At 45.8% G+C, this 22685-nt stretch overlaps 2 pseudogenes; both read right to left on the bottom strand.

The window, feature by feature from the left end:
• Nucleotides 1-329: 329 nt before the first annotated feature.
• On the bottom strand, nt 330-4697 carry LOC131219078 (uncharacterized; annotated as a pseudogene).
• Nucleotides 4698-4887: 190 nt separating this feature from the next.
• Nucleotides 4888-5434, bottom strand: LOC131219077 (NADH-ubiquinone oxidoreductase chain 4-like; annotated as a pseudogene).
• Between the last annotated feature and the right edge of the window lie 17251 nt (nt 5435-22685).

The following is a 22685-nucleotide window of genomic DNA, read 5'->3' as shown; positions in this document are numbered from 1 at the left end:
CGCCCGAATGTTCCCCCCTCCCTCCATAAGACCCTACTTCTCTTTCCCCCCTCGAGAAAGAGAAAGAAAAGAAGAAAGGATTGATTCTCTTCTTTCATGTGAACGGCCCTATCTTGTATCGAATGGTTTTTCGTGCTATACACCACGTTGAGAAACACCAACCTCCTATGTACCGTACCATTTGGGTACCTCGAAAGGGAGGTGCTCCTTATGATGCTACGGACGGCTGTCCGAAGTGCAATGACGGGGTAAACTCGGACTCGGATAGGATAGGATTGTGCGTGCCGGGCCCTTCGTGTGTCCATATTTTGGCCGAGTTCCCCGTACCGTAGGCCCCTATGTTACGCGGCCGTAATATTTTGTTACGTTCCACCGCTGTTACGCCAGAAATCCAAGGTTCCACACGAGCTCCCGTTCTGCGGCGTGGTGGCAGGACCGCTAGGGGATTGGCTCCGGGTGTAGGTAGGGTCAAATCTGCAGGGGTCATGCAAATACATAGGCCCCTTCCCTTCTGCCGAGTTGTTTAGAAGGCGCTTTCCGTTCTACGGTCCCTCGGAGCGAAGGGTTAGGCAGGTAGTACGGGCCCTCTGACTTCCAGCTATGTGCTGTGCGGCTCCCGCGAAGCGAATGAAGGGAAGCTCGAAGCTTTCCAAACCCCGCGGCGGCTTATCTTATGTAGTGGTCGGCCTTATAAAGCTCGCTAAGCTTCGCTTCCCCCCCCAGACCCCCCCTAGTAGTCGGCATTCTATAAGCGACGTCGTCGAGTCTACGAAGCTTTGCTTCTTGTAGTCGGCCCGTAATGCAATGCCTCCCTTCATTTGCTTGCCTCCTTCCAGCCCAGAATGCTTGGCCTCCTGCGCCAAGTCGATCTTTTAGGCTTGGCTTCGTCCCGGAAGCGAAGCTTCTACGACGAGTCGCTTCTCCCCTTCTCCACTCTCTCTGGCGGAGAAAGCTCTTCGAGCTTCCGGGTGAGCTTACGCTTACTCTCAGCCTCTTTGATTGGTAGGCGGGCGGGCTAAGCCCCCTACTTAAGATGAAAATCAAGGGCAACCTTTTGATTATGTCGTGACGCTTTGGTTAGGCCGACGACTCTACTTACTATAGGCTACTTCTAGCTTCTATAGTGGCCCTTCCGCTTTGGTGTAGTTGTAGTTTGTATTGGTACTGAATGAACATATCAAACAAAGGCGAGCAGTATAAGCCCTTCTCCGGCCTGGGAAAAGCAGCGAACTCTATAAGCTAGGGCTTTGTTCACCTTTGGACACGAACACTATTCCGTTCTCAGCGGAAACCCGCCTTAGAGATTGAACGTCGACTTATCTTATTGCCGTTCCATCTAAGACAGCGCTGATAGCTTGTAGTGAACAGCCCCCCTTGCTACTATGATAGAGAGCCGTCTGCTTGCTTGTTGCCAAACCAACCCTGTTCGCCTTTCTTTTGAATCAAAGTAGGTCGCGACTGTTGTATTGTAGTCGGTCGGGGGAAGCTACCGCTTCGTAGACAGCTCCGCTTCCTCGTCTTGCTTCTGGCAAAGCTTCTACTTTGCTTGCTTCTCTCGCGCTTGCTTGCGCGAAGGCGTCAGATTTTCGCTAGGTCCAAAAGCTTCCGTCAAAGCGAAAGATCTGATCAAACAGAAACGCATATTGAGCGCAGCTGATATGCGGCTACGGCTAGGCGATCATATCATGCCATATAAGACGTCATATATGGATAGAGAGATCCCCTAGATATACAGATAGAATAGATGTTCATGGATAGACAGACATTCCATTGATTCACGAAATGGCTCGTCGATCCAAATGAATCATTCTTCTGGTCTCTCTCCGCCCCCCGCCCCGAAACTGACCCACGGCACAGCGCCCATTCGCTTCGCGCGCGGGAAGGCAACGAAGTTCAGTTCAAGAGACCGCAGCGGAGTGGAGCAGCCGCGACACGAAGTTCCTTACCTTAGCTGGATCTCGCTGGTGCCACCTAAACGGTAGGTAGGCGGCGGATGTGTGACGTTTGGAGTTGCCGTTCGTGCACCTGTCCCCAATGGAAGAATGAGTGATCCGTTCCCCTGCAGATCATGGCCTTACCACTCGGTCCCCGATGGCCAGCGGGGGATTCGGTATAGCAGCTCACGTTCGTTTGCGCTGCGCGTTCCCGCTGGACTGGACACGTGTTAGCTGTAGGAAGTATGGTTCCGAAAGTGACTTCGGTTCGCCAGTTCAGGCTCAACTCCTCGCTTTACGTTAGCGGACCTACAGGTCGGGCCGGGGCTCCGCGCTCTTTCTTTCTGTGTGGGACGATGCCGGGGAGATAAGGGAATGCGTCGAGGCGGCGAACAACAACAACACAACTACATTTTTTTTGGCTTTTCCCTCCATGAGATGAGCCCAGTGCATTGGACCGATGGATAAGAGAACTGAGCTGGCCCAAAAAGCGCTTGGGCGCTCTACGTACGATGTAGACTCCATCAGATACATATCGATTTCTTTCTGATGGATCCAATAGATATCTTGTCTCATCAATAGATAGAAATAGGAGATTTCCCCTTATTATTGATGGATTCCCTCTCTATCCATTCCTACTCTTTCGATCTATCAGAACAGATCAGGCCATCTATCAATCGATTTGAAAATAGCACGTTCATCTCGCTTTTCGTTCATTTCCGCCACGCCATAATAGCCGCCATAATAAGAAGCAGGCGAAGCAGCTAGAAGCGCTCGCTTCGCGCCCTTGAATTCTTATTCACGAATGAATTGGGAAAGCCAACAGAAAGATTCGATTCTGACTTCGTAGAGCCGGTGCTGCTGCTGCCTGCGCGTAGGACCGTCCCCCACTCCCGTCCCGGGGCGCTAAGGGGGTTTTGTTTTTGGAACAGACGGCAGTGTTTTGCTGACGCCTCGAATCAATTAATTGTTGCGACATGCTATGTTTTCTCCCCCATTGCTAGTAGGTTGATGGGTCGCACGCCCGGCACACATGTTTTGGCCTTGTGTGTCCATAACTCAAAATAGGTGACCTAACGGCCGCCGCCCGACTAGACATACCAATAGTCACCAGATTCATATGGGCTACTGGGGAGTGGGCAATGATCTTCTTAAGATCGATCTGTCTTGAAGTGGTCGAGGGAGTATATATTATAGCAATCGCGCTTGGAGTATAAATGAAAGGAGTGGAACGAAGTGTCGCTTCGGGAAACATGGGTATTGAAAATCTTAAAAACCCGTGGGTTCCCAATTTTGAAGGAATTCCTGCCAAGATGACGGATCCTGCCGTAGGTGCCTCTACATGAGCTTCGGGTGACCAAATATGAACTGGTACCATAGGCACTTTGACGGAGAAAGAAGCGAAAGAAGCAATCCATAGAAAGATTTGGCGCCGCTCGCTAAATTCTGTGGTTAATGAGATTTGTGAATCGGTGGTTCCTGTTTGGAGAAGAATCAACGGAATAGCTAATAGCATAAAAACAGATCCAAGTGAAGTATATAGGAAAAACTGATATGCTGCCTTGATCTTTCTTTGTCTCGGACCCCATACCCCTATAATAATGGTAGAGTAAGGGGTGGCCCCAAAGCGGAATTGACCGGTGGTGGTTGGTCGAAGCTCCAGTAGGTAGCCACTCCCTTCTCAGGGAACCGTACGTGAGACTTCCGCATCATACGGCTCCGTCCCGAGCTTCCGTCGTCGGCCCTTGTCATTAGACCACTATCTATGCATGTATTTTCCGCCTTGACTCTCGAATCTTTTGCTTCTCGGGTGGTGGCGAACAATGCAGCTTGCGTTGCGGGAGATGCCCGCCCGTAGGGCCCGGCCTGCTTCCCGCCCGAAAGAACCGCTCACTAGCTAGCCGGACTAGTGGGAGGGGGGGCCCGACCGTAGAAAACCATGCCTTTCGAACCGAACGCAACGCCCGTCTTCCAAATCAAGAAAAATGGGCTCGTTGGGAAGAAAGATTGAGTGCGGCCTGTAGAGCACATGTAACGCACAGTCGGGTTGCTCACGCAGCAGATCTCTCTCTCTAGATATCTATAGATAGAGAGAGATGTGAAAGTCATTGCCTTATGTTATGGCCGCCCCCCGACTTACGGCCTTTACGCTACTACTACTGTGATGTGAGCGGTTCAAATTAGTTTGATCTTTCCCAATCATCCTGGCCGGAACTTGTACGCAGCACTTGTACGGAGGTGCATGCATAAAGGGACCCGCCCCTTTTCTTATCTGAATTTTAAGGACAGGACAGGACCCTACCCTATTCTCGAACCCTCTGCCGAGCTCTACCCTGCCCGCATTTCTTTTGAAGGGGGCCAAAGAAATGTCTCCACCTGCTGCCAACAGTCTTTCTTCGGAATTCTACTGAACGGGTCGATCCTCCCCTCCCGTTTGTTTTAGCAACTTATCCTACGGTCTCCTCGCCAAGAGCTCCCCGGCGACGACAGAGGAACCAACCCGCCTGCTGTGGCGGGGCGGCTTTTTTGTTTCACAATAAGACCTGGACGATTATCCCTAGCCTCGGTAGCTTACGAGTTTACGTCCATCCCTGGTCGGGTACAGTTTCCTTTCTATTTCTCCCTTGTAGCCGTTACCCGAATTCGCGCAAGTGTGTCCACACCCCCCGAGGAATCCATTCTCGCGAACAAACACACCCCCTACACACACCTAGGAGCACCCCTTCCTGCATATCCATACAAGACCCGAGTAGGTGGGTCGAGGTCCTACGAGGTACCCACTACTTGGAGTACCCTCCCAAAAAAAAGATGTGTCTGTCAGGTTCGGTTCTTCGTCAGTTGGGTTGTGCGGGTTTGACCAGAAATGCTATGCTTACACACAAGACTACCCCTCTTCCCGAAAGCTTCGCGAGGACTACTTTACGATGATGGATGATCGCCCATACGGGGTTTACTATACAAGGCCCCTACAGAGGAAAAGCTTTATCCCAGCGAATAGAAGATGCTCAGCTTCGCACAACATAGGGATTGGCACACTTTCGGGAAGAACATAGAATAGTAGGGGATCAAGCATGCAGGACACGGCGATCATTAGAAATTCACGAATTAGAGATGCTATAATATACTCTTTCCCATAACTTCTCATACCAGACCAACCCACTGAAATGCAAATAGGGATCAGAAATGTGGTCAATATCACGAAGAATAAAGAGAGACAGTCTATACCCATATAAAAATTTATGTTTTCATAAGGAAGCCATTGAAGGCTTTTCACAAATTAAGATTTGGCCATAGAAGGATCAAATTGTATCCGAGGAATAGGGGGATACAAAAAAGTAATAAGAGAGGTGCACAGACCAATTAATCATATCAGTTGTATTCTTGAATTTGGAATGAAAAGAGGAGTAATGCTTCCTAGCATGGGACACGGAATTAGACCACCTAGATCAGAATAACATTCAAAGAAATGTTCTAACATAGAGTAGAATCGAACATAGAAGAGATTAGTTTACAATAGTCAAAAGATGCGGCACGTAATTCCAAGACAATAGGGGTCTATCAGTGCAAGTCAGCTGAACACCGTGATTGATGAGTGGTGGGTAGGGTAGGTGGGTTAGGTGCACCTCTCGCCCAGTGGGAAGTAATGAGGCTAGTCCCCCCCCCCCCTGGTCAAAGGCAGTGAGTTGATTGACCAAGGCCTCCCCTTACGACGATGGAATTTCTTCCACCGGAAAGAGTACCTCTGTTTGGATTATTCCAAACACAAACAAATAGCAATTGATTGAGAATCTCGAAAACTATAGGTACGTCGTCCTTCCCTGAAATGGAAATTCCATTGGAAGCGGACGCACCGTTGAATTTCCATTTAAGCAGCCGCGCTCTTTCATCGAATCAAAGATTCGATGCGTCGATTAAGATTCAATTGAGTAAGATTCATCAGAAGATTCCATTGCCCTAAAAAAGAAAGTAGGGCCTATGGTCAGGTCGTGCGCACGGATGCAACCTATCTCCTGAATTGCCGAAACTGGATGCGCTAGTCCCTAATCAGATTTGAGACTTGCCTCCCCCGACCCTTTTTGTGAAATCCAATAAAACGACGATTCTGACTAGATACAAGAATTGAAGGAAATAAAGCCTTTCAATCCCTTTCTTTTATGCCTTGCCAGAACAATAAACTAAAAGCCGACGTCTGTCTTATCTTATGATCAAGAAGTGAGAAAAGAAAAATGCCCTCTGCACGTCGGCTTGGTCTAGAAAGCTAGAAAGATGAAATGAAATGAAAAGGAAACGATAGGTTTCATTTTCTACTGCCTTGCCATAACAAGCACAAAAAGATCTTCTTTCTTTTTTCATTATCTATGAAAAAAGAAGGATCCCTTTGTACTTACCGAATTAAAAGGACCTTGCTACTCGCATGTCGATTACTCGACGTGGCTCGCTTTACTACTCTGACTTCCTATTTACAGCTACTTGCTGAGATTCTCGGCTCTGAACCGATGCCTTTCTCGCTACATTCACTGCCCCCCCTTTTTTTTACATTTGATTTGACCCTGCCGGTTTTTCTTTCTACAAGCTAGACTAGAAGCCTATATATGCAAATACCCTCGAGGTATTATGAACCAACACCTAATCCTAGACACCTTTCGGCAGGAATGACTTCAAGAGCGGGAACCGGGTGAGCTGCCCAGGCAGGAGTCGTTTCCTAATGAAAGGTGCAAGCTTAGCTAAAATAGGCAGAAAGACCCGCACTCAACTATATGACACATCCTTCTTAGGAATTAGAACTATGAAGGAAGCACCAATCCCCGCCTTCCTTGCTCCTTGAAAAAATCAAATAATTCCCCTCCCAGAATGCCTAGAAAAAAGCTAAAGGGAAACCATCGGGGCCAGGAGCACGAACCCTCGAGAAGCCAAACACCACATTTTTTATTTCTTCTTCATCAAATTGCCGCTCCAAGCTATCAGCCTCCTCCTCAATCCTCCCAAATTCTAGCATGTCTAGCTTCGGTCTACACCAATTCTTAGCAGAAAACAAGGACTTGTAGAAACCAACAACATGATCAACAATCTCCTCTTTATCATCCACTGACACATCTCCCACTAAGAGACTCTTAATGCGATTAACTCTCCTTGCACTCGCCATATTCTTAATAAAAGTAGTCTTCTTCTCACCCTCCTTTATCCACTTGTCTCTAGCTTTCTGTCTTCACATTCTTTCTTCCTCCTTGCATTTCTTCACATATTCTAGCTTCACTCCTTTCCTCCAATTCTTCAGTCGAAAGCCCCATAACCTAATTTTCCTTGGAATCCAGGGTCTGAATATTCAGCAAAATCTTGTCTTTAACTAGCGAAACCGAACCAAAATGCTCCTTACTCCACTGCTTTAGTTTAGCCTTCAGCACCTGCAGCTTCACCACAAGCCTATAACTAGCCCAACCTTCCACATGAAAAGACTGCCACCACAATGTACGCTTGTTGGGGAGTTCACTCCCTTGCTCTATTCTACCACAATAGGGATGGAGTCCGTCTTCCCCGCGAGCCACCTTCACATTTTCTCTTTTCACTCCCCCTCATAGTCTTTCTTTTGAGAGGTTTGGCTGTGGGGCTTAGGAAGGAGCCCACGGTTCAGAGCGGGAATCACCTATCACCATGGGCAAGAAGAGGAAGAAGGCCTTACACTCACTCATGACTGTTTATTTAGTTGATATTGATTGTGAAGTACCAACCCGGACCTCGGGAAACTAGCTGCCGTCATGCCATTCGGGGATCTCTATCAGGCCATTCCGCAGAGGCAAATAGCGGGCTGGGAGCGAAGGGAATAAAGCCCTCACGGGATCTTAGGGCCTCGTACTCTAAAAAGGGAGAGGAACTAAGAGCCCACAAAAGATACATGACCGACATTGAGCGCTACCCTGTATGGAGGAGAGTCAGCAGACGGGGTGCTGAGTACGCTTCACTTACCTAGAAGAGCCCTTCACGTGGTTCATTTTTTTTCGGTACAACTTCTTACGCTGGGATTTCTCCAACTATAAAGGTTACCCAGATCCAGTAGCCCCTATCTTATGGTGACTACTGTGAGTACAATTTGATGCATACTCTTCATGAAAGTTGAGGCTATCTATTCTTCTATCTTTATGGATAGCCTCCTTGTGCCCTATTCCCAAGGGCTATCATGCCTTAGCTAGGCTTTCGACAGTGATTAAGGGTCCTTGTTGGTCTTTGTTGGGCGCTGGAATACCCAATAGTGGGCTCCTTCCAGTTTGGCATTGTTCCATCTCTCATGCCAACGACATCATGTGTGCCTCGATTCTTGCTTAAGTGCATTCCCCCTACCCTAGTAACCAAAGGGAATCGATGTGACCCAAGTGTATGGCTACTATGTTGAGCATCGCTCCCCTATTGCCTTTCCACCGGCACCGTTGGTTGATACTCCCCCTAAATAAACATCTGTATGTTATTAAGTGAAAGGGGTGACCCAAATCCATGTGATGGGGAGCATGTTGGTTGCGAATCACTATTGACTTACATTTGTTAACCAGTATTTCTGATATTGTATGATTATGGCATTATATTGAATACTTGGGACTTACCTTGTGCACACACTTACACCACCCTCTAAGCTTACTATAAGCTTATTCATGATAGATGTGTGTAGATGATGTTAGGTTGCAGCAGCGTGGAGCTTGGAGCATGTAGCTGACTTCTAGAGCTTTAATTTTAACATATGTATTTCCCTTTTAGGATTGTATTCAAATTTTTATATTAGTGGATATGTGATGATGATGTTGCCTTTGTGATTTGGGTATACTTATGGTTATGCTTATTAGGAGTTAAATGTACATTGGAAAATCCTCCTTGTAGGATCCCAGGATCAGAATCTGGCATATGGATGCTAGGAGTCGAGAATGGGGTACTATAGAGGCTGTCGGCACTGGATTCGGCAATCGAGAATTTTGTGAGCCTAGTTTCCAAGGTTGAGGTGTGACAGCTGGGCAGTCTCACAAACTCCTCAATAAATACCTCATAAGTCGATCCAAAGTCTAGGTCACACGAATCGCAAGAAAATGTGCTGACTTCGTCAGACGATCGATAATAACCTAAATGGCATTGTGACCGCGTTGAGTCCTCAGCAACCCCATGATAAAATTGGTGGATACGTGCTCTTAGTTCCACAACGAGATGCTCAATGGCTGCCATGGACCTGGGGGTCTCTAATGATCGGCCTTAACATGCTGGCATGTGTCACTCAGCCATAAAACTGGCTATCTGGCTCTTCATCCCCGCTTAAAAATATTGACGCCTCATTTCGTGATACATCTTCGTCAAGCCAGAGTGGATAGAAAACTATGATTAATGTGCCTCGGTCAAAAGATCTCTACACAAGTCAGGAATATCCGGGACACATAATCGGCCGCTGAAGCGAGTCCACCATCAGAACCAATCTACTAATCTGATTAACTCTCAGATGTTACCTCTGCCCGATAACTCTGCACCTACTCATCTTCCTACTGAGCCTTAATCACTCTTGCGACAAGTGAGGGTTGAATCGATAGGCTCGATAACTGCACAATAGAAGACTGCAAGATGATCTCAAAGTCGAATGCTGACACATCCTCAAGCATCTTCCACTCTTGAATCATCATGTGCTGTAACACCCCGAACTTTTCAATATCCGAGTATTAAAAGTCCTCGAGTGTTACCATGAATTTAGCCCATTATATACACATGTATAGTACTAATCTAGCTAACCTAATCCTACATTCATCCTCCAACATAAATCTGATCGATTAAGAATGATCTTCATCCATAAATCAAGTCATCCGACTATTGATCATGTGGTCTGATATATGTAACTTCCATTACTAAATCTGTGAATGACTCTTTATCTATAATGATTTAGATGTAAGTTCTTTTGTAAGAATTGTTTATAAATGAGTATAAAACCATCTAGAACCATTATAATTCACAAAATTCTTAGATCAACAATAATTATGAAAATGCCATTAATCTAGACCCTTGAATTCTAGCTCACATGGTTCCCATGATCCGTTTCATGTAAAATTTTATACCATGCCTAATTATCATAAATTAACCCTACAAGTCAACTTTTAGCCCATAGATCACAGTAAACTAGCTACTTGACCTCTACATCTGTCCTTATACATATCAGATCAACATTATGATCTGTTCATCTTGTGTATCACCTATGAATATGCTTAACTCACCATCAGAACTATGATCTGAGAAACTTACACAAGTGAACAGGACACTCTGATCTGACGATGCACATGCGTGACCCCTAATCACTCCAGATGCCCATGTTATGACCATCCATTTACGAAACTGACCATACATCTACCTACATACATGATCAGAATGCTAACTATCAAGTTCCCTTATTTTTAGCAAATCATCTGACTATCCATCATGTTTGGATTTTCCAATAAGGACACACAAACATCATAGAAAACCAATCAACAGGAAGATCTCAAGCTTTAGTTCCAAACTATCCGATAAATTTATCAATCAGAGGTGTATAATTGTTATTTTAAATTATGGAGTGTGTTAGCTGTAAGCCCCGTGTCTTAGTCCGTACCCTTCTGTAGACTTTCGTGATCTTCCAGGTCGAATTCTGGCAACCTTCGACCTTTATCTGACGTTTGCTCGTGACCCTGAGATGCATGCCGTCAACCTGAGTTGGCTAGACCTAAGACTTGTACCCTATCAACTGCACCGTCATCGCAGTTTCGATGCCACGTCTCGTACGCTGAGGCGATACCCAGGCCAGGAGATGTGGGCCCTCGTTCAGTTTGAGGAAACGCTGCGCATTGTAAAACCCAAGAGAATCTCTACAACATGTCACCTTAATCCATCAATCAATCCCATCAAGGTCAAGTACATGTCAAGTACACATCACCTCACACCCATCCCCAAGCAACCCCCAAAGTCAAAAAGTTTCTTACACACCCATACTTTTCTTACACTAAGCAACCCCAAAGTCAAAAAGTTCTTACACCCATCACTCACCACATCCATCACTCCATCACCCATATATCTCTCTCTTTACAACCCTCTCTCTCTCATTTTCAAACTACTTTCCCAAGCAAGAGAAAGCATCACACGTCCAAAGCTCTCCCAAAACCTCCATGAGAAAATTTTGTATGTGGCCCACTTCCTCCCCTCTCATCTCCCATCTCAACCATTAAAACTCCATCATCTTCCGTTGGAATCGAAGCCAAGAGCAAAGGAAGCCTAGGGAGCAAGAAGGAGATGGTGGGTGATCTTGAATCTGTCTTTCATTCCTTTTTTTGATTTAAGGATCCATATATGTGGGACCCATCTTAATGTATGCATTGTAACATGAGGGACCCATAGTGGCGTGGTCCCTCCACCACCGCCGATACCTCTCTCTCTCTTTCTCTCCCTCCCTTCTTCTCTCTCTTTCTCATGTATTATAGCCCCCACTGTGATGTATGATCTGTCGTCCCATCCATAGGGCCCAACTTGCTGACCGTCTATGGGTGGGCCTAGATGTAGGAGAAACACAAATATCATATTGATCCAAATCTGGTGGGCCATGTCCATGTGGGACCCACCATGATGTAGCGTTAAATCCATGCTGTCCAGCGTCCCTAGATGCTGGACGTGGTGGCAGTGGAGAGTGGTCTAATGTGGGAACCAAATCTATAGCTAAAGTGGCAGGCTGAGTGTAAGATACCTCGTTTCAATGCTGGGGTCTCAACATTGATTCTTTACTGGAAGTGGCTAGCTGTGAAGTGTGAATGTTAGTGGGGTCCATGAGACCCATCCATGCCGTCCATCCTATTCCTTGGCTCATTTTAGGCGTTGACCCGAAAAATGTGGCCAATCGGATAATCAAGCAGGCCATACCATAGAAAACTATGTTTCCTACCATTCAAAGCTATTAGGACCCACCTTGCTATATCTACACACCAAACATGCCATATATTGGACTTGTTTGGTTGTTTTGAGCCCTAAAATCCATTGGACTGAGTAGATTCTCAAGAAGTGGGCCCCACATGTGAAAAACTTCAGCAAATAAAAAAAAAGAGACATGCATGCTTGCTGCAGCAGGCGTTGCTATTGTCAGCAGCATGTACAGGCGCTGCTGCGCCGTGGAAGAGGAATGGGCAGGGACCATGGGTCCCAGCCACAGCCCCACTATAATATATGTTTTGTATCCCACCGTCCAGATGGCTGGACGGTGGGCCCTCCATGGTATTTATATGACATTCAAACCGTTCCTCCATTTGGTGAATGTGGACCCCACCTGCTATGTATAGTTAGTCCAACTGTCCATCCTTTTGGCAGGCTCATCTCATGGCTTGAGGCAAAATAAGACAGATCTACTTATTAAGTGGGCCACTGCTATTAATAGTGGGGCATTGAATGTCTACCGTTAAAATCCCCTTGTTATCACAGAAGTCCTGGATCAACGTGAAATTTTTTTTATCTCTTAATCCAGGTCTGAGTGACCTTATGAACAAGATTGGATGGAAAATAAATGTTGTAGAGGGCCTTGGGGATTTTGATGGTGGAGATCATTTTCACCACTATTCTTTGGAGTGAAGTCCAGATAACCTTTCGTTATAATTTATTTGAAATGCTCTTAAATGATCCCTAAGGATAGATAAATGGGTAGATGGTTCAACCCACTTGATATATGTTAGGCCCCTCTTTGTGAGGTGTATTCGGCCCATTTGATTTGGCCCATTTGAATCGGCCCATTTGGTCGGCCCATTTGAATCGGCCCATTTGATCGGCCCATTCGATTCGGCCCATTTGATTCGGCCCACTTGGTCGGCTAATTTGGATCAGCCCATTTGATTGGTCCATTTAATCGGCTCGATGCGATGTATGTAAGGCCCACGAGCAAGGCCCAATGTGATGTATGTGCGGCCGTTACATTGTATATGGATTCCTTATGTAGGCCACTCCTTGGGGGCAATGTTGGTTAGATATCCACATGGATGGGCAATGATGATTAGTGTCCTCATTGTGACCTTCCCTCAGGCCTTGTTAGGCCCATTCTCTTCGTGGGTTAACCCAAATAAGTGGGCCCCATTCATCATTTGTGATTAATCAATTTCGATTACCAATTCTGATTTTCGATTCTGATTATGAGTATATAACAACATAGCATCATGATACATGCCCATACACATCATCTGCATGCTTGTGATGAGATGAGTGATTGATCAGGGACATGTCCTCCGGCAGATTATTTATGGGCTCCCGGATAGGCGGTGTTGCCCACATGAGAGCGTGGTATGCGTAGGATTGCTGCATGACTGGATAGTGTGGTTCATGCATTTCGCATCGTGTGACATGATTACTATACGCCCTAGCGACATCAGGGTCGTAGCTGCCACAGGCGTATCGTGGTTGGTAGGATTGCATCTTATTCTACATGGGTGCTATAGATATCCCTAGGTGAAAGTCTCTAAACCCTTATAGTATCAGGAGGTTGCTCCAATGTCTAGATCGAGTGGGTGTATGAGCATCGAGTGTCGATTACCAGAAGGCCGTGCTTTCCACTATGTCATGGTCGGTTGGAAGGGGGTGTGGCCTTACCTGCCTGAGAGGAGGGGGCAAAGCTAGGCTGAGTTTGACCAGCTCGAGGAATGGGTCAACTATAAACGAGTCGAGCTTGATATTGGCAGGCGGATAGTGAGGTCTCTTCCACTCGCCTTATTGCGCGTGATGGGGCGGCAATTCGGTTTGGAGTGTACTAGACTCCGGTTATATTCCAGAGTTGAACTATATTGATATGTGGACTAAGATGAGGAATTGTATGCTTGAGTTGCATCTTGCATCACATGGCCTTGGTATGGCCGACATCATTCATGCCTTGGATTGCATAGCCTTGGTACGACTAATGGTATTCATGGAGTCATCAGCATATTCTGCATTACTCTGATACTGCATAATTGTATTACTACCTTGCGTACACACTTTCACCACCCTCTAAGCTTTCTATAAGCTTATGCACAACCGTTGCGTGCAGGTGACGTTGGACCACAGTAGCGCTGAGGCAGGAGCGCATAGCAGATCATCTTGGAGCTTTTGTCCATTATTATTGTATTTTCCTTTATGCTCATTACACTTATAAAGTTTTTTTATCATAGTGGAAATGTGATGGAGTTTTTGGTTGTTGTTTGTGAGTTATGCCTTTGGTTATGCTTATTATAAATCAAACTGACATTGAAAATCCTCCTCGTAGCATCCCAGGATCGAAACCTGGTGAATGGGCACTGGGAGCCGAGAATGGGGTACTACGGAGGCTATCAGCGCCGGATTTGGTGATCGGGAATTTTGTGAGCTCGGTTTCTGAGTTTGGGGCGTGGCATTAGCACTAAAAGAGCATCTTGGTTATCCTTGATAGATCGGGGCCTAAATTTAACCAGGTGAGAGGACGTGTAAAATAACAATCACCCGTCAAACTTCACATTGTTTAGAGGGTGAAGTTGCGAGATAAAGATGGTGGAAGTTTGGACTAGAGAAAAGGGTAAGATTGGAATTAAGAAGTATTCTCATGTCTAACTCTTAAGCATCTATTTATATAAGTTCCTTTCACAGTGAATTATCACTGATACATGGTTACAACGTGTGGCCCACTTATGACTTAGAATTACCCCATATTCTGGCCCTTAGCCTAACATAACCCTGCCAAACTAATGAACAGAGTAGATCTCACAAAGGACATCACGAGTGGACCCCACATGATATCACAGTCAAACACGATACCTCGTGACATGGTTTCAGAAATGTTTTCACGTTGGACAGTACCCCACTTTTCTGTTTCATTGTGGGCCACCTGATCAATGGATTCGCATTATCTTCAACCCCATCTCTTAACATGATACGAAGAATCGGATGGATGAAATGGATTTCCGGATTAAAATCGTGAGTCGACCCCATGTTTTCAGCAAGAACAGGAGCTGGCTTCTTTCCGCTTTCTTTTCGCAACAACAGGAAAATCGGACGTGTTTTCCACATAGGAAAACTTGGGATGCCTGCCTAGCTTCAATCTAAGCCATCTAAACCATACGAAATAGGGTTCCGATTTTCCCCAAGGAATCCAAAAGAGAAAAAGGGAAATAGAGGCAGTGTCACTCACGATAAACACCTATACTAGTTACTGCTTGATCATTGGTTGCACTCGAGAAAGCTAATCACAGCCATCCATTTATGGGCCATCTAGGAACATCCCAATAGCTTTCAGATTGATGGTGCAAAGAAAAGGAAGAAAGACAACCATGGACAGTGACTACACCACCGAAAGAATGCGTAAAAAATAGGGACTGCGTAAGGACGATGTTCAATTTCCATGCTAACACAAACCTAGCTACGCAAGAACTTACACAACTTGCTAAGAACACTCTGGAAGGCCTCGCCAATATAAAGGGATGCCACCCTTGCACTATCGAATGCACAAATCAAGATAAACTTCAACAATTGATATACCAAATATTCTTCCGTCTATAGCAAAGGGATGATGATGCGTTCTCCTACAACAATGGATGGCCTGGATAGCATACTTACACCAAGGATAGGCTCCAAGGTTTGGATAAGATATGGTGGAAGGGACTAGTATCAATGGGGGCCCAACGATTTGGGCTATCCTAATAAGAAGGATGGGGAGTGGGCTTATGATTGGTCCTAGGGAGATTTGCAACGGTGGGCCCTTAACCATTATTACTCCTAAGGTGCGGCCCAATTGGGACTTGGGTTTGACTAACAATGGGGCCCACAACCCTTATACTATTTAGAGGGTGGATGGATAGTGTGTATACAACACACACATCATGGTGGGCCTCACAAGACAACCCACAACCTAGGAAGGATGGGTTAGTGTGTGCAACACATACATTAAAGTGGGCCTCGTGGGGGCAGCTCACGGCCTAGAGAGGTGGGCCAATGGCATGTACATAACACATATATCATGATGGGCCTTATGGGACAGCCCACACCCAAAAAAAAAATGGATGGACCACATACAATAAACACATATATCATGATGAACCTCGCAGGCCAGCCCTTATGGCTTAAAAAATAGATGGACGGTGTGCTTACGACACACGCATCAAGGTGGGCCTCATACATCACAATGAGCCTCACACATGCAATAAGTGGGCCTCACACAGCCACAATGGGCCCTACATTCAGTAGGTAGGCCTGTTGGGCTACTGGCTCGGTTGGGCATGACAGTGTGGATAATTTACATCACAGTGGGCCTGTACGCTGCAAGTAGGCCCTGCACGCTGCAGGTGGACCCAGCAGATGGATGGCCTGGATATAACACATGCCTCATGATCAAGCCCACAGAACTTGCTAACGTCAATACAGCAGACCCATAGAGCTTGCTGACATCAGTACAGTAGCTGCATTGCTGGTGGGACCCGCAGAGCTTCCCGATATCAGTACAGTAGCTATGTAACATGGTGGGTTCCACCATCGACAGATGGATAGTGGATAAACCACATATCAAGGTAGGTCCCACAGATGCACGGCGTGGATGAAGCACATACATCATAGAGGATCCCACCATCCAGATGGACGGTAAAAATAGAATATCACAGTGGATTCCACCATTTAGAGAGTTGGACAGTGTGGATATAAGATACATACATCATGTGGTGCCCATGTGTGGATAGTACACATCGGGTGGGCTTCCACCTTTCCACAGATGGACGGTGGAAATATAAAACAAATACGTCTTGGCGGTCCCATAGCTGCTAGACGATGGATCTGTCCAGTGGACTCAACCCTGTAATGATCTCTCTAAATGGATGGACGGTGGGGATATTCATCACATACAACATCGTAGGGTCCACACAGGTGGGCCACCTAGCCTTGAATCAAGCTGTCCTTTGTGTTTTCCATTAGACAGGCCTGCATGACCGGTCGGTCATGCATGCTCATAGCGTCGGCAGGGTGGTCCACTTGCTAGAACACTTAGATAAAATACATACCTCATGGGGGCCATCAATACGGGGGGGGGGGGGGGGGGGAGAGAGAGAGAGAGAGAGAGAGAGAGAGAGAGAGAGAGAGAGAGATGTGAGGCGGGGGAGCTCCGCCACATGAGCTCTTCTAGATCTTGCAATACATCAAGATGGGTCCCAAAATAGGTGGGCCCTAAATAAAAAATTCTAGGGTGGAAATCCCATTTCCACCACCAAGATCAAGGTCTAGATGACCTCTAGCAAATTGATAATAACCAAACATCATAGTGGGGTCATGGAGAATGGCCCCATCATGGAATACACGTGCATATCATGATGGGCCATTGGCCACACCTAAGGTCCAAAGTGGGATACCATCAATCGGTAGGCCCCACTTGGCCCATCATCAAAAATAAAATCCTAACCCTACAAAACACCTGCTAAGGTCCTCTTCTTTAGGTCCTTGGAATGCTAAGCTCCTAAGCTCACCCTTTGATGAAGGATGATGAAGATTGAAGGTTGGATGATGAGATTTGGGGGTAGGAAGTGGACCTTGATCTTGGGTTCTTTCTATCCTTAGGATTTTCTCTCCTTAGTTTCTTGGAAATGGTAGAGAATGAGATTGGATGGAGTGAAATGAGAGAGGAGTGATGTGTGTAAGAAGGATGGGATGAGAGGGTTGGTTGTGTAAGATAGGTATGGGTTGTGTAAAAGAAATGTTGACTTTGGGGGTAGCTTGTGTAAGAGAAATGTTGACATTGGGGGTAGCTTGTGTAAGAGAGGTATAAGTTGTGAAAGAGGGGTGACATGTGAGGTATGGGTGTGATGAGTTGTGTACTTGACTAATGATGTGAAAGGATCGGTAGAGATTCTTTGGAATCTCTCAGAATTTACAAAGCGCGGTGTTTTCCTCAAGATATACGCGGGCCCACAACTCCTGGCCTGGGTATTGCATCGGTGCACAAGTCCCAGCATTGGAACCGTGGCGATGGTACAATCACTAGGGTACAAGTCCCGAGTTGAGCCGACTCAAATCTATGGGATGTGACTTAAGGTCACGCGTAAACGCCGATTACAGGTTGCGGGTTGCCGAAATTCGACGGAAAGGATCACGGGAATCTAAAGAATGGTACGGACTAGTATATATGCCTTACACATATCCACTAATATAAATCCTTGATTACAATGCTGAAAGGAAGTACATGTATATAATAAAATATCCATAAAGCTCTACCACAAACTCTAGCCTCAATCCTGCTGCGTCCTACATCACCTACACCCAACGGTCATGCATAAGCTTATAGAAAGCTTAGAGGGTGCTGTACGTGTGTGCACGATAGGTGTCAAGTATACAATACAAGTCTATAATTCATATAATATCAAAAATACTGGCAAGTTCATGAGTCATACAATATTAGAGTAAGCAAAAATACTGATAAGTCCATGAGTCATACAATATCAAAGTATGCAATGTAGATCGACTATGCAATGCGGGGCTGTGGTAAACCAAATGCAATGCGGGGCTACTGGGGATGCAATGCAATATGTGGTGCAAAAGAAATGACCAAGCTAGAGCGAGGAGTCGGGATGATGGTACGCAGTATCGCAAGTTGTGGGGTCCATCACAAGGGACTTCTATCCAAACAGGCCCATACCTGATTTGGATAACTAAACACAATGTGATAAACTCATGATCGCTGGTTAGTCGCGTACCCAACCGTAATCATGGCCATTTTGAGGGTACACATAACAAATTAGTTGGGCACCACCAACCCGAGTGAATAGTGAATGGATGAATGAATGAATGAGTAAAATGCTGAGTATGCAACTCCTGCTCAGTAAGTTCACATATCAGTATCATACTTCTTAGGGATCATCACCAGGGTCTGCTACACTCTACGCCACCTGTCGCCCCATCAAGTGCACAACTAAGTAAGTGGAAGAGACTTCACTATCCGCATACCAATATTGGCCTGGCTAGTCGATAGCGGACCCATTTATGTGGTGGTCAGACTTAGCCTAACATTGCCTACTCCCTTGGGCAGGTAAGGCCACACCCCCTCCCGGCCGACCACAACAAAGTGGGTGATGCGGCCTATTGGTATATGACCCTCATGCGCTAATATATATCCACTCGGTCTAGACGTTAGGGTGTCCCCTGGCCTTAGGGGTTTAAGAATTTTCACCTAGGGACATCTATCACGCCTGTATGCTAGAACTAAACATTTTCAGTGTCCCATCTGGCCATTCATGACATGCCTATGGAGGCTACGGCCATGATGTCGCCAAGGCGTATGGTGGTCATATCACAAAATGCAAGATGCATAAGTCATGCATCAAACTTGCACGTACTGCGCACTCATGAGGGGCAACTCCATCTCTCAGGGAGTCTCATAAACAATCAACCCAATAGTTCATACTATGCTTAATCACTCCTCATAACAAGCATGCAGATGATGCGTATGGGCATGTATCATGAAGTATACCAAGCATGATTATAATCACATACATCATAGTGGGCCGGTATAAGACGGCTCATGGCTCATATAAGTGAATGGGTGGTGTGCAATAATCACCGACATATGGTGGGCCTCACACATATAATGGTCCTCACACATATGATGGGCCTCTTACATCACAATTGGGTCTCATACAATCATAATGAGCCTTATACAATCACAATAGGCCTCATACAATCACAACGGGCCTCATATCGTCACAATGGATTTCATACAATCATAATGAGTCTCATATAATCACAATAGGCCCCATATATCACAATAGGCCTCATACAATCCCAAATAACCTTACAATGACCTTATACATCATAATGTTATACTAACACATACTCAGTGCATATACTAACATAGTCGTAATCAATAATCGGCCTATATATGGCGGGGTCCATAAAAGGACAGAAGATCTAACCCATAACATAAGGATTGGTCCTCAACAGTGGATACACCAAATCCAATACCACATATTCTTCTACCTATGGCCAGAGGTGATGATGCATCTTCCTCATAACAAGGATGGGGCTAGATGGCCTACTCATGGGCCTAAGAGTGGGCTTTCGGGTTTGGGTACTTCTACTAGCATCAATGAGGACCCAAAGAATTGCGATAGCCCAATAAGGTGAGATGGATCATACTAATAATAATAGGGGCCCATAAATTTGGGTTAGCCCACTAAGGGGAAATGGGAATAAGTCTAATACAATTACAATGGGCCTCATACCATCTCAATGGTTTGTATTATGATGTTATACTAGCACGTGCTCATAGTCGGCATCGGTAATCAGCCTATACACAAGGCAGGGTCCATAGATGGACAATAGATCCATAACATGAGGGTCAATCCTTGACTATGGATATACCAAATCTGATAGCACAGATCCTCTCGTCTACGGTGATAATGAACTCTCCTCATATTAAGGTTGGGCCTAGGTGGCCTGCCTATAAACCTAAGGATTCGAAACGGGCTTCCTTCACCATACTATCATCCAACTAGCTAGATGTCCTAGGGAGCTCAAATAAGTCTTAGATGGACTCTAAGTTTTTTTTTTTTTAAAAAAAACAATGCTACTAGCAACCAATGGGGGGGGGGGCAATATTTTGGGCTAGCCCAATAAGGATAGATAGATCATGCAACTAGCAATGGGGCACAATGATTAGGGTTAACCCACTTAGAGAAGGATATGAGTGGGCCTAAGGGAAGGTCATAATGTGGACATTTAACCATCATTGCCCATCAATGTGGACATTTAACCAACATTGCTCCCAAGGAGTGGCCCACATAGAGCCTAACATATAGTGAGCTCATGGCCTCACACAAGGGCCCCATACACAACATAATGGGCCTCACACAAAGGACCTAATATATATCACGATGGGCCTCACTCATGGGCCACATATGTCACGCCCCAAACCCAGAAATCGGATTCGCAGGAATCTCGATCACCGAATTCGGTGCCGACAGCCTCCGTAGTACCCCATTCTCGGGTCCTAACGTCCATACGCCAGATTCCGATCCTGGGATCCTACAAGGAGGATTTTTTTTAAATTTTTTTTTGTACATTTAACTCATAATAAGCATAACCACAAGATTACCCAATTGACAAAGGCAACATCATCATCACATATCCACTAATATAATCATTTGAGTACAATACTGAAAGGGAAAATGCATATATTGAAATCAAAGCTCCAGAATACAACTGCACACTCCAAGCTCAACGCTGCTGCAACCTAATAACACCTGCACGCATTTATCGTGCATAAGCTTATAGAAAGCTTAGGGGGTGGTGTAAGTGTGTGCACAAGGTAAGTGCCAAGTATTCAATACAATGCCATTATCATACAAACTGGAAGTATTGGTAATCCATAAATCGTACAATATCGGAATAAGCAAAGATATTAGCAAGATCATGAATTATCTGAGTAAGCAGAAATACTGACAAGAGCAGGAATTATCAGAGTAAACAGAAATACTCACAAGATCATAGATCATACGATAACAGAGTAAGTGGAAATACGAGCAAGTCCATGAGCCAATCAATATCAGAATACGCAATATATAACAGCTACGCAAACGAGGAGTCATAAAGAGCCAAATATCAAATGCCGAGAATGCAATGAGGTATATAATTCCTTATGTGTTCACAAATACGTCAGCCATATCTAGACTATATAAATGTAGAAGCACAGTAACCCAAGATGTCGTATGCCGCGGATGTAATGCAATATGCGGTGTGAATAGAATGACCATACTGGAGTGTGAAGTCGGGATGGTAGTATGTAGTATCGCAGGCTATGGGGTTCATCACAAGGGACTTTTATCCAAACCAGTCCCATACCTAAATTTGGATAGTCAGACTCAATGTGGTAAACTCCTGATCTCAGGTTAGTCGCGCGCCCCAACCGAAATCCTGGCCATTGCGAAGGCACACGTAACAACTAGTTGCATACCACCAACCCAAGTAGATAGTGAATGAATGAATGCATGAATGAGTATGCAACTCCTGCTCACTCAATCCACATATCAGTACGGTTCATCTCTGGGATTATCACCGGGGTTTAGTACACTCCAAATGGCACTACCGCTCTCCCAGCCGCACAGTCCAAGTGAGCGTAAGAAACCTCACTATCCGCCTGGCCAATAGTCTACCAATACCTATCCGGCATGTCGATAGCGGACCCATTCACGAGCTGGTCAAACTCAGCCTAGTATTGCCCCCTACACTCGGGCGGGTAAGGCCACACCCCCTCCCAACCGACCACGACACAGTGGGAGACGCGGCCTCCTGGTATTCGGCACTCGGGCGCTCATGTATCCACTCGGTCTCGACGTTGGGGCGTCTCCTGGCCACGGAGGTTTAGGAATTTTCACCCAAGGACATCTATGGCGCCCGTATGCTAGAATAAAATATTTTCGGTGTCCCATTTGGCCATCCACGATACGCCTGTGGAGGCTACGACCCTGGTGTCGCTAGGGCGTACAGTAATCATAATACGAGATGCATGAGTCATACAATCCAGTCATGCATCAATTCTGTGCATACTGCGTGCTCAAGTGAGATAACCTCCACCTATCTGGGAGTCTCATAACAACATGCTCAATGACATATGCAATGATCAACCACCTCTCATAGCAAACATGCAGATGATGCGTATGGGCATGTATCATGATGATATGCTGTCACATACTCATAACCGGTATCCACAACCAGCATCGATAATCGACCTCAACCATGTGGACACTTAACTAACATTGCCCCCAAGGAATA

Source organism: Magnolia sinica, chromosome 11 (assembly GCF_029962835.1).
Source record: "Magnolia sinica isolate HGM2019 chromosome 11, MsV1, whole genome shotgun sequence".
Lineage (NCBI taxonomy): Eukaryota > Viridiplantae > Streptophyta > Magnoliopsida > Magnoliales > Magnoliaceae > Magnolia > Magnolia sinica.
The sequence above is the reverse complement of the archived record's forward strand: the minus strand, read 5'-3'. Positions and strand labels throughout refer to the sequence as shown.